Raw genomic sequence first — 12,494 nt, 5'->3', positions numbered from 1 at the left:
TTTGTACACAGTGTATTTTGGAAGTAGTAACCAGTAATTATAATACCATTCTAAGTGGCGAAATAGATTTTTGGGCTGTGTTGTTGGCATATGTTTGTTGTTATTCTAGCGAGGGTGTTTTCTTGTGGATTCAATAAAAATATGTTTGTTTCTATTCAATGTGTGATTGTAAAATGATTCTGTGTGTTAGTATGGGCTTATTTATTTGGGGGAAGATCATGTACGATTCTTTAACCTTGTGAAGTAGATTCTGTATGGGGAGGTCATTAGTGTTATACTATCCGATTTGGCCGGTATGAATAACTAACAATGTTAAGTACTCTTTCCTCAATTCTTGGGGGAACTATCTATGGGGACAGGGGACTGACCCCACTGGGGAACTTCAGAACGGTGAAAGCTTATTACCCTGTCCTTTCCAGAGCTATTTGGGTTTTTTCTCTCTTTAGACTTATCTTCTTATTTCTATTTCTTAGGTGATTTTATAACCGTCATGTTAAAGTCTGGTAGTGAGAATTCTAGTCAAAACAAAAAAACTGGGTTTTTTAAGTTTAGGCGTGGAGTTTTATCTTATTTTATTTTAGTTGTTGAGTTTTTATCGGAGATGGGTTGGTACCACTTAGAGTGTAAGGAAGGTAACTAATGCCCTCTTAGGTTATTTTTTATATGCAAGGCCTAAAGGTATATTTTCCTTGGAATTGGCTGTGTCAGCTGATAATAGTGTGTGTATTCTTTAAGGCACGCTCTTTCCATAATTTTTCTTTTCCTTCTGCTTCTAAAAAAAGTGACTCGTGTACGGTTAGTGTGTTTAGCACTATTAATTAGACATTATGAGTTATATCTTTTTCTCATCATTGATAAGCATATTGAAGGTATTCAGGTAATTCGGTCTAGAGGGCTTGCAAACCACGGGGTTCACCCTTGGGGTGTGAGAGGTTTTAATGCTTTTTTTGTGTTTCATATTTAAGTGGGCAAGTTGTTGTTTGCTAAGAATTATTGTGGTGTGTGGGTGTGTGCACATTTTTTAAAGAGGAAATTAGCTTCATACTGTTTTCCTTTTTTTTTCTTGTCTTTATATAGGATCATTTTTCCATTGATTTATGGATCTAAAGCAATTTGTGTCTAAGAGTGATTTTGTACAAATGTGTAGAAGGAGGGTGTATTTTGCATATGGTTTGTTGCTTTTTGATCTTGATAGGACCAAATTAAACTTCATATCTTTGTTTATAGAATTGGGGCGTATGTTCCTTTGGACACAATATTTGGGTTAGTGTTCTTGATCTCGGATCTAGATTTTGTCAAGTATATAATAATCATTGAGAATTCATTATCCCTCTCCAAACCCATTTATGATAACATACTATATGGCCTTTGTGGCTGCAGTTAGGTTGCTTTTGTTTAATTATGCTGTATAATACAAGTTATTCAGGAGAATGTGCGCGGTCTGATTCTATACAATAATTATGTGGTGGTGGATATAAAAGCGCATATATTTTTTTGTTTGGAAAACCAAGAATAAGAAATCTAGCGAGGGATATTTATTTTCGGGCTTCACACCCAAAGGATATTGAATGGATATCTCTCTGATACGAATCCAGACTGTTGGTGTAATATATTTGTTTGGTTCTTTCGTGGGTTTAGGATGGCACTTTATATTGGGTTGTGATAATATCAATTATTTCCATATCTTCATTTAATAAGCTTTCTTAATGGCAGGGGGCCGTAATCTCCTATTGCCATAATAATTTCTTTGTTTAGTGAAGAGATTCTTGTGATAGGATGGGGTAATTACTGCTAGCTTTGACTGAACTATAGTACGAGCCATATCAGTCATAGTTACCGTATCGGAGTAAGCCCAAATGAGGATCTTTATCATCATAGTGTAATTAAAACCATTGTTCTTGATAGTCTTGGTACAATTAAGGTATCTATGTTGATTTTTGGGTTGATTAATTTTGTCCGTAGTGAGGTGTAATTCTAGATGCATTCTAAGCAGGTGTCTTTTCATTTTGAGGAAGTAAGAATAATAAATTTACAATGTGCTCTATGGCATCGTTAGTCAGTTCCAAAGGATGGCTTAAAGCCCATAGGATAACACTAATGCAGAGCTACAAACTTTTTAATTGTTTTTCAGGGGTGGTTGGGGTTTGTTTTACATGTTTACTCCCTTTTGTTGTTTTGAACCACATTTGTGGGATATCATGTTCAGGGTCATGATTTGCGTGTGTGTATTCTAAATCTGGGTGGCATACAGGTGGTTTCTCAATTATAAAGCTTCAGTTGTCGTAGGTTTTGAGATGACCTTATGGATTACATTATATAGTTGATAGTGCTTTTTCTTGAACTTATTAATATGAGGTTGCAACTTATTTTATCTTTGGGGTTTCACGTTGAGGGTTGCGTAGGGAATTAGTGTATTTAAAGAACCGATAAATAACCTTTCTCCTTTTTAGGGGGATGTTATAAATCGATAATGTTAGTTGCAAAATTTGTTTAAAAGTATTCCACTGAATGAGTAGTGGAGAATAAGAGAAGCTACAATATCTCAGGGATGGGTATCTTATTAGTCTCATGATTAAGTGCATAATTAATTCTTGCGAAAAATCGGTCGGAGAGTGGTTATCCATTATAAAAAAGATTTCTCAACACCATATCCATTACACTAAAGTTTATATTGGTTGTAACTTCCTTGGAGCTTTTGAGATTACTCTGGGACTCCCTTACCTTTCGTCGGAAGTGAAGTTTGCCTTTGGATTCCTCATGATTTCAGTTGAGGTTGTGCGTTGTTAATAATTTTTCCAATTAAAAATTTCCCGATTTTGATCTTTCATTATAGTGTGATGTCATCATTTCTAATGAAGAAGCCCACTTTCCAAGTAGTTATGGCTCTGATGCACCCAGGTTGGTTATCAGAGAAGTGGATATTATTTCGAAGGTGGGAGCAAGGAGACCTTAAATTATTGATTGAATAATTTTCATTTACTCTGTGAGGATGTCTCTGGTTTGTGGAATGTTGGCATGGGAAGTTGATAACATTGGAACTTTAAAAAGGGCCGTCCCGCTCTCCCAAGCTGTGAGATGATGCTTCTCCTTCGGCGAGGCCAAAAATATTATATATATATAATAACGATCACGATGAACAAGATGCATAGGATAAAACTTCTGATGAAATTCCAAATTCAATCGTTTGTAGTTCCATGATCCCATATCATCACATAGCCTAACCATGTCAATGCATCTCCCTTCAAAGATAAAGGGAAGACCTTCTTCTTGATAACATCCTCGGGCATACCTGCAAGCTTAAATAATCCACAAACTTCATCCACATAGATTAGGTGCAAATCGGGATGTAATGTTCCATCTCCTGTAAAAGGATTAGCTAGCAGTTTCTCTATCATACCGAAGGAATTTCAAAGTAAACATTTTCAGTAGGTTCAGTAGGTTGAGGAGCAACTCTTTGCTCTATTGGTCGGGGTGAAGATACCCCGAACAAGCCCCTCAAAGGATTACTTTCCATAGTAACAAGTGACAGTAAATTTCAGCACACTATATAAATTTTTCCTTACCAAATTCCACCTACCAAAGGCGCTTCACTCCCCGGCAACAGCGCCAGAAAAGAGTCTTGATGACCCACAAGTATAGGGGATCTATCGTAGTCCTTTCGATAAGTAAGAGTGTCGAACCCAACGAGGAGCAGAAGGAAATGATAAGCGGTTTTCAGCAAGGTATTCTCTGCAAGTACTGAAATAAGTGGTAACAGATAGTTTTGTGATAGGATAATTTGTAACGAGCAAAACAAGTAACAAAAGTAAATAAGGTGCAGCAAAGATGGCCCAATCCTTTTGTAGCAAAGGACAAGCCTGGACAAACTCTTATATAGAGAAAAGCGCTCCCGAGGACACATGGGAATTCGTCAAGCTAGTTTTCATCACGTTCATATGATTCGCGTTCGGTACTTTGATAATTTGATATGTGGGTGGACTGGTGCTTGGGTGCTGTCCTTACTTGGACAAGCATCCCACTTATGATTAACCTCTATTGCAAGCATCCGCAACTACAACAAAAGTATTAAGGTAAACCTAACCATAGCATGAAACATATGGATCCAAATCAGCCCCTTACGAAGCAACTCATAAACTAGGGTTTAAGCTTCTGTCACTCTAGCAACCCATCATCTACTTATTACTTCCCAATGCCTTCCTCTAGGCCCAAATAATGGTGAAGTGTCATTGAGTCGACGTTCACATAACACACTAGAGGAGAGAACAACATACATCTCATCAAAATATCGAACGAATACCAAATTCACATGACTTACTTAATCAAGACTTCTCCCATGTCCTCAGGAACAAACGTAACTACTCACAAATCATATTCATGTTCATAATCAGAGGGGTATAATAAAGGATCTGAACATATGATCTTCCACCAATAAACCAACTAGCATCAACTACAAGGAGTAATCAACACTACTAGCAACCCACAGGTACCAATCTGAGGCTTTGGACAAAGATTGGATACAAGAGATGAACTAGGGTTTTGAGATGGTGCTGGTGAAGATGTTGATGGAGAATTGAAAGTGCAACTATCCCTAGGTGGTTTTGGTAATTCATAACAACATATAGCTCATTGAGCTAATGCTATTCCAAGATGACTTATTTCAGGAAAGCTCAATGATTGGCATGGCATGGATGTGAAAGTGGAACCCTCAAAATGCTAAGGACAAAGGATTGGCTCAAGTCAAAAGCTCAAGACTCTTCATTTTATATTTTAGTGATCCAAGATCACATTGAGTCTTTAGGAAAAGCCAATACTATCAAGGAGGGATGAGGTGTTGCTTAATGAGCCTCTTGCTTCATGTGCTTAGTGATATGCTCCAAAACCCTCAACTACTTTCCCATATCCACATATGACCTAAACCCTAAGCCAAACTCGGTCCTACCGATTCTTCCTATCCGGCGCCACCGAGTTTCACTTGTCATTAGCCACTGCCAAACCCTAGCAATTCGGTTCTACCGATAAGGATCTCGGTCTCACCGAGATGGGGTTGCAAACTCTCTGTTTTCCTTTCGTAACTTTTCGGTCTCACCGAAAGAGCGAATCGGTCCCACCGAGATTGCAATGTAAACTCAGTGTTTCCCCTTTGTAACTTTTCGGTCTCACCGAGTTCCACTCGGTCTCACCGAAAGAGCAAATCGGTCCCACCGAGTTTGCCTGACCAACTCTCTGGTTAGCTAATTACCAAATTCGGTCTCACCGAGTTTGTGTAATCGGTCTCACCGAGATTACGTTATGCCCAAACCCTAACCATATCGGTCCTACCGAGTTGCATGTCAGTCCCACCGAAAATCACTAACGGTCACTAGGTTTACATTTTCGGTCCGACCGAGCTTATTGATTCGGTCCCACCGAGATTGGAAAACTGTGTAACGGTTGGATTTTGTGTGGAGGCTATATATACCCCTCCACCTCCTTCTCATTCGATGAGAGAGCCATCAGAACACACACACATTCCAACTCATATGTTCTGAGAGAGAACCACCTACTCATGTGTTGAGACCAAGACATTCCATTCCTACCATATGAATCTTGATCTCTAGCCTTCCCAAGTTGCTTTCCACTCAAATCTTCTTTCCACCAAAATCCAAATCCTATGAGAGAGAGTTGAGTGTTGGGGAGACTATCATTTGAAGCACAAGAGCAAGGAGTTCATTACCTAACACACCATTTGTTACTTCTTGGAGAGTGGTGTCTCCTAGATTGGCTAGGTGTCACTTGGGAGCCTCCGACAAGATTGTGGAGTTGAACCAAGGAGTTTGTAAGGGCAAGGAGATCGCCTACTTTGTGAAGATCTACCACTAGTGAGGCAAGTCCTGTGTGGGCGATGGCCATGGTGGGATAGACAAGGTTGCTTCTTCGTGGACCCTTTGTGGGTGGTTGCTTCTTCGTGGACCCTTCGTGGGTGGAGCCCTGTGTGGACTCGCGCAACCGTTACCCTTGGGTGGAGCCCTGTGTGGACTCGCGCAACCGTTACCCTTCATGGGTTGAAGTCTCCATCAACGTGGATGTAGGATAGCACCACCTATCCGAACCACGGGAAAAACATCCGTGTCTCCAATTGCGTTTGAATTCTCCAAACCCTTCCCTTTACATTCTTGCAAGTTGCATGCTTTACTTTCCGCTGCCAATATACTCTTTGCATGCTTGCTTGAATTATGTGATGATTGCTTGACTTGTCCTAAAATAGCTAAAATCTGCCAAGAACTAAAATTGGGAAAAGGTTAAGTTTTTATTTGGTCAAGTAGTCTAATCACCCCCCCCCCCTCTAGACATACTTTCGATCCTACAAGTGGTATCAGAGCCTTGGTATCCATTTTCTTGATCTCCATAGCTTTTTGTGGTCATAGCCTTGGTTTCACAACCTAGGAGAGTATGGCGTCTAGCGAGGGAAATTACCACCGTAGAGGTCCTTACTTTGATGGTACTAATTTTGCTAGTTGGAAGCATAAAATGAAAATGCATATTATTGGACATAACCCCACCGTTTGGGCTATTGTGTGTGTTGGTTTGCAAGGTGACTTCTTTGATGGGAGAGAACCAAACCATGAAGCTACCGCGGATGAGTTGAAGATGTTGCAATATAATGCTCAAGCTTGTGATATTCTCTTCAACGGATTATGCCCCGAAGAATTCAACAAAATCAGCCGTCTTGAGAATGCAAAGGAAATTTGGGACACTTTGATTGATATGCACGAAGGTACCGACTCCGTCAAGGAATCCAAGTTGGATGTGCTTCAAAGCCAACTTGACAAGTTTAAGATGAAGGATGGTGAAGGTGTCGCTGAAATGTACTCTAGGCTTGCTCTCATCACAAATGAGATTGCCGGCTTAGGAAGTGAAGAGATGACCGATAGATTCATCATCAAGAAGATTCTAAGAGCCTTGGATGGAAAATATGATACCGTGTGCACATTGATCCAAATGATGCCCAATTACAAAGATCTCAAGCCAACGGAGGTGATTGGAAGAATTGTTGCTCATGAGATGTCACTTAAGGATAAAGAGGAACTTCACAACAAATAAAGTGGTGCCTATAAAGCCTCATGTGAAGCCCCTACATCATCAAGTGAGAAACAAGACTTGAATGAAGAATTGAGCTTAATGGTGAAGAACTTCAACAAGTTCTACAAGAGTAGAAGCAAAGATAGAAGCTTCAAGTCAAGGTCCTACAATGACAAAAGATCTTCTAGTCGAGAGCGAAACTGCTACAATTGTGGAAGACCCGGACACTATTCCAATGAGTGTACGGCTCCCTACAAGAGAAGAGAAGATTCTCCAAGAAGAAGAAGCAAAGAATCACCACCAAGAGAGAGAAGGAGTAGAGATGATCGTTATGAACGAAGATACTCACGGAGAAGCAAGGATTCGGAAAGGAAGGAAAAATCATCAAGGAGCTACACAAGACAAAGACATCAAGCTCATGTTGGTGAATGGGTATCCGGCTCCGACTCCGACAGCCACTCCGAGAGAAGTTATCACTCCGACTCCGAAGATACTCAAGATGAAGGTGTTGCCGGTCTAGCACTTGTGTCAACCAACTCCTACGACATATTTGACTCACCAAATGAAGGAATTGGAAGATGCTTCATGGCCAAAGGTCCTAAGGTAACACACCCCGAGTATGTTGATTTCAATAGTGATGAAGATGACTTGTTAGGTGATGATTTGCTTGTTGACAACTCTAGTGATGAATACTATGATGAAATGTCAATTAAACATGCTAATCAAGATAAAACGAATGACAATGATAAGGAGAAGATTGAGGCCCTAACTAAAGAACTAAACACTCTTAAGTTATCTCATGAAACCATCTTCGAAGATCATCGAGAACTTTTAAGAGCTCATGAGAAATTACACTTTGAAAAGCTCAATCTTGAGCAAGAGCATGAGTTCTTAAAAGCAATCAATGATGATCTCCGCAAGAAAAGTTCTTCTTACATTGCCAAGCGTTTACTCTTATCTACTTACATGCCTCAAGTCAAGTCTAGTAACAAGAAAGATTCCTCCTCTAGCAGTAACAATGATCATGCTAAATCCAATATTGTTGATTCTAGTAGTTCTCTTGATTCCACTAATGATTCTCTTAGCCAAGTTACACTTGAGCAAGAAAATAGTTTATTGAAGGGAATTATAGAGAAAGGAGTGTACAAAAGCCTTGCCGGGAGTAAGCAATTCGAGGAAATTGTGCGCAAGCAAGGAATGCACTAGAAGAATCAAGGTGTTGGTTTTGAACGAAAGTTCAATGCCAATGGAGTTGAGTGGGAAGAAGATCAATACCCCAAGACAAAGTTTGTTCCTCAACAAGAGAAGTATACTTCTTTCAAGGGGACACAAGCTCAAGATGATCTTCCACCACAAGACTACAAGCAAAAAGGCAAGGACAAGCTTCAAGAGGAAATTGATGCATTTGAAGAAGCTCCTAAGGCCTTAGTCAAGTGGATCCCCAAGACTACTTCAAGTTCCACTTCATCAAGTACGACTACAACTCCAAGGATTCCCATCAAGATGATGTGGATCCAAAAGAAGAAGAACTAGAGAGTTCTTGAGGGTGACTCCGCCAACATACTTCACTCTTATCATTTTGGCAAGAACAAGTGCAATCAACTTCCACATCTTGCACTAGTTCAAGGAGTCACAAACCCTCTTGTTGGTAAGACAAGGGACAAGGTAACCTAAAAGTTTTCATGGACATCATCTTGTGTGTGCATCACTCTATGTCTATGGATATCCTTGTTTGTTCCTTGTGGGACTAACCCATGTAGGTATTCAAAGTGCAATTCACTCAAATGGATAGCTCCAAGTGATCTACATCAACATTGAGCATCCACATCTTCAACATCTACATGAAGTCATCATCGACAAAACCCAAGGTTACTTCATCCCTCTTAGGGGGGATATCACATCTAGGGGGAGCTTTACTCTAAGACTTGAGCTAAAGCAACTCTAAAGATGTGAACACAACAATGCTTTATGTAAAAGTGGTAACCCCACTTGATCTTAAACGATGAGTATGACCTATGATCAAGTGCTCTCACTTGACTCCTAAGTCAATATACTCATATATAGATGACCTTGTCATCGCAAATTGCTTGATAGATGCTAGAATTGGTTGTGAATGCTTTGTCACATATTTCATTTGCCATCTTATTGTGTGAGCATGCTGGTTGCATTTTTTACTCATTCGAGGACATCCACTTGTTGTTTTGATTGTTTGGTTTTATCTTCTTCTGCCAAGTGGATGGACAAGAATGCCTAAGAACCTCCCCTTGCTATCTATGCTTTTCTCGTCTCAAACTCTATTCATGCTGCATCACAAAACTTGATCAAGTCAGATTCGAACCACTCTGTGTGAGGAGCGCTCGGAGTCCCCGATTCGTCATAGACTTAAACTTCCAAAACCTCTTTATGATTCTCGGTTTGACCTATACCCCACTTTCAGTCCTACCGAGATCATTAAGTTGATCTAGGTTTTTGATCTCGGTGCAACCGATTTGAACATTTCGGTCACACCGAGTTTCAGTAACTGCACGCAGTTATGAATCTCGGTGCCACCGAGTTGTTCCACTCGGTCACACCGACAGGGTCGGGCTATATACAGCCACGGGCAAAATTTTGGAAATTTCTCCGAACCCCTTCGCCCGCGCGATAGCCTGCTCTGCCCTCGTGGTCTCCGGATCGTCTTCTCGCCGCCAGCCGCCTCCAGTAGCTGGTCTCCGTCGCCGTCAACGGGAATTCTGCCCCGCCGTTGCCGCCGTAGCAAGTCCCCGCCGAACTAGGGTATGGACTTGATCTTTGTGCTATTCTCCAATCTGATTCCTAGCACATTGTGTTCTTCATGATTCTTGCCACGATTGAAACACTCCTATCCAGTCAAAACGCCCGTAGATTAGCTTTGATTCGAAAATTCTAGGTTTAGGTTTCCGCCGAAACCATCTCGGACCCACCGAGTTGAAAAACTCGGTCCCACCGATTTGGCTTATGCCATTGCACAAGTGAGACTCGGTCTGACCGAGAATTACTTATCGGTGTGACCGATTTTGGAACTCTGTGAAACCCTAGCAGTCTCAGTGCCACCGAACTGTGACTCGGTCCAACCGAGTTCACTAGTTTAGGTTCCAAAACTGCTTCGGTATCACCGAGTTTGAAAATCGGTAGATCCGAGATGATTTCAGTGGGAAACTAAAACTAAGTTTTTGGATCATTCTTTTGCAAAAATCTCTGCATTTTGTGATGCTCATCCTTTTCTACCTCATCTATAAACTGTTCACAGGGTCAGCAGTCAGTTTGCAGCATGTCTGATCAAAGTGATAGCCAGAATGTGTCAGAACAGCAAGTGGTAATGAGTGAGGGCACTAGTCCCTCCAGTTCTTCTGATGAAGGCAGCAGGAGCACTCCTAGCAACCTGCCAAAGGCTGCCACGAGACAGAGGAAGAAGAGGACTTTTGATTCCGAAGATGAAGATTATGTGGCAGAGGAAGAGGCCACTTCCAAGAGAGTTGAGCCAGCTCAAGGCACTAAGCCAGGCCTGAAAATCAAAAGGCCAGCAGGCAGGCAGCCAATGTCAAAGGCCAGAATGTCAACTGAGAAGCCCATAGAGCCAGTTGCAGCTGAGGGCAAGAAAAGAAAGGAAAGGGTGAAGAAGACTGTGGCTAGAGTGCTTGGCAAAGCTTCCATCATGGAAGAAGAAGAAGAAGAGGTAGCTGCACCAGCACCCAAGGCACCCAAGCTAATGGGTGATGCCATAAAGTCAGGGGCTACTGCATCTAAGCCCAAAGCTGCCTCCAAGCCCAAGTCTGCACCCAAGAGGAATACAAGGAGCATTCCTGCAGCTGAGAAGAACAAGGCCCCAGTGCCTGACTATTGCTGAAGAAGAGGAAGAGAATGTCCTAAGGAAGCTAAAGCCCAAGATCCCAGACTACAACGATGCTCATCCTGTGGCTGAGGATATGAAGCTTAGGAGAGATTCAGGGCTAAGGAAGTGGAGAGAATAAGACCCGTATGCTTCAAGGAGAAGACAGCAGTTGACTACAGGTTTCACACCAAGGAGCAGCAGGATTTTTATGAGACAGTGCTGCTAGATAAGAAGCCCATTGTCTGTGATATGCGATGGGTTGATTGGACATACATCAAGGACAATGAGGAGCACTACCCAGGAGTTCAGGACAGCTTCAAGGCATGTGGAGTAGAGGACTTTGTTGGGCAGAAGCTCACAAAGTGGAACGAGGAACTCATCATGCAGTTCTACTCCACAGCTCACTTTTATCCAGATGGGAGGATCACATGGATGTCTGAGGGTACGAGGTACCAATCCACTGTTGAGGAATGGGCACAGATCATTAATGCCCCAGAGGAGCAAGATGATGACTTGGATATCTATGCCAAGAAGAAGATGGACCACAACTCAATGTCAAATATGTACAAGGAGATCCCAAATGAAGCACTTGATACTTTCAAGTTTGGCTCAGTACATTACCTTCTGTCAGGGCTGCCCACTATCAATTGGATCTTGAGGCACACCTTATTGCCCAAGTCTGGAGATCACAAGATGATCAGAGGCCATGCTATCAACTTTCTACATGTGTTTGATGTGCCTCAGAAGTTCAAGGTGATGAGCCTCATAGTGGAAACAATCAAGAGGACTGCAGCAGACCAGAAGAGGAGTTGCGGATATGCCCCTCAGATCCAGGAGCTCATCAACTCTAAGATGGGCACAAGCATATACCTATTGGACAAGGAACACCTGCCCATCCGTCCATATTTTGAGGATAACCAAGTTATCATGACTGAGAACGAGCCATCATCTGCCCAAGCATACGCGAAGAAGGAGAAGGCAAGGAAGGAGAAAGCTGCCTAGATGCCAACTCAAGAGAAGGCATCTGAATACTTCTTGAAGACCAAACAAGAGCAGCTTGGTTACTTGATTGCATCCACGCTGAGGATTGAGCAAAGTCTGGCCACCCTCACTCAGAATCAGCAGAGCCTAGAGAGAATCATGGAACAGAAGTTCTATGACTTGGATGTTAAAGTAACGGAAGTTCAGTCTGCAGTGGAGCAGCTCCAGGAGGACATGCAGGAGAGGAGAGGCAGGACTACCACTCATGCCTTTGCCAGAGTGCCACGAGGCCCGAGGTCGTCTGCCGTGCCAGTTGCTGACACAAGAGCCACCACTTCAGCACCAGCTACAGCCTCAGTTCCACCAGCTCCAGCATCTACTTCAGCTCCAACTCCAGCGTCTACTTCAGCATCTACCGAAGCCTTCGTCCTTGGAGTGATCCGGACTCCACCACCACCAGAAGATCAAGCCTGAGCGTCGATCTAGCACTATGCATTTTCTAGGAACTTTTTGGTAACTTGTTGCCAAAGGGGGAGAAGATGTATAGATCATAGGCTTCGAGAGAGAGAGAGAGAGAGTGTGTGTTGCTTTTCTCTCTTGCTTT

The sequence above is a fragment of the Triticum urartu genome, chromosome 3 (assembly GCF_003073215.2).
Source record: "Triticum urartu cultivar G1812 chromosome 3, Tu2.1, whole genome shotgun sequence".
Lineage (NCBI taxonomy): Eukaryota > Viridiplantae > Streptophyta > Magnoliopsida > Poales > Poaceae > Triticum > Triticum urartu.
This window is presented reverse-complemented; position numbering follows the sequence as displayed.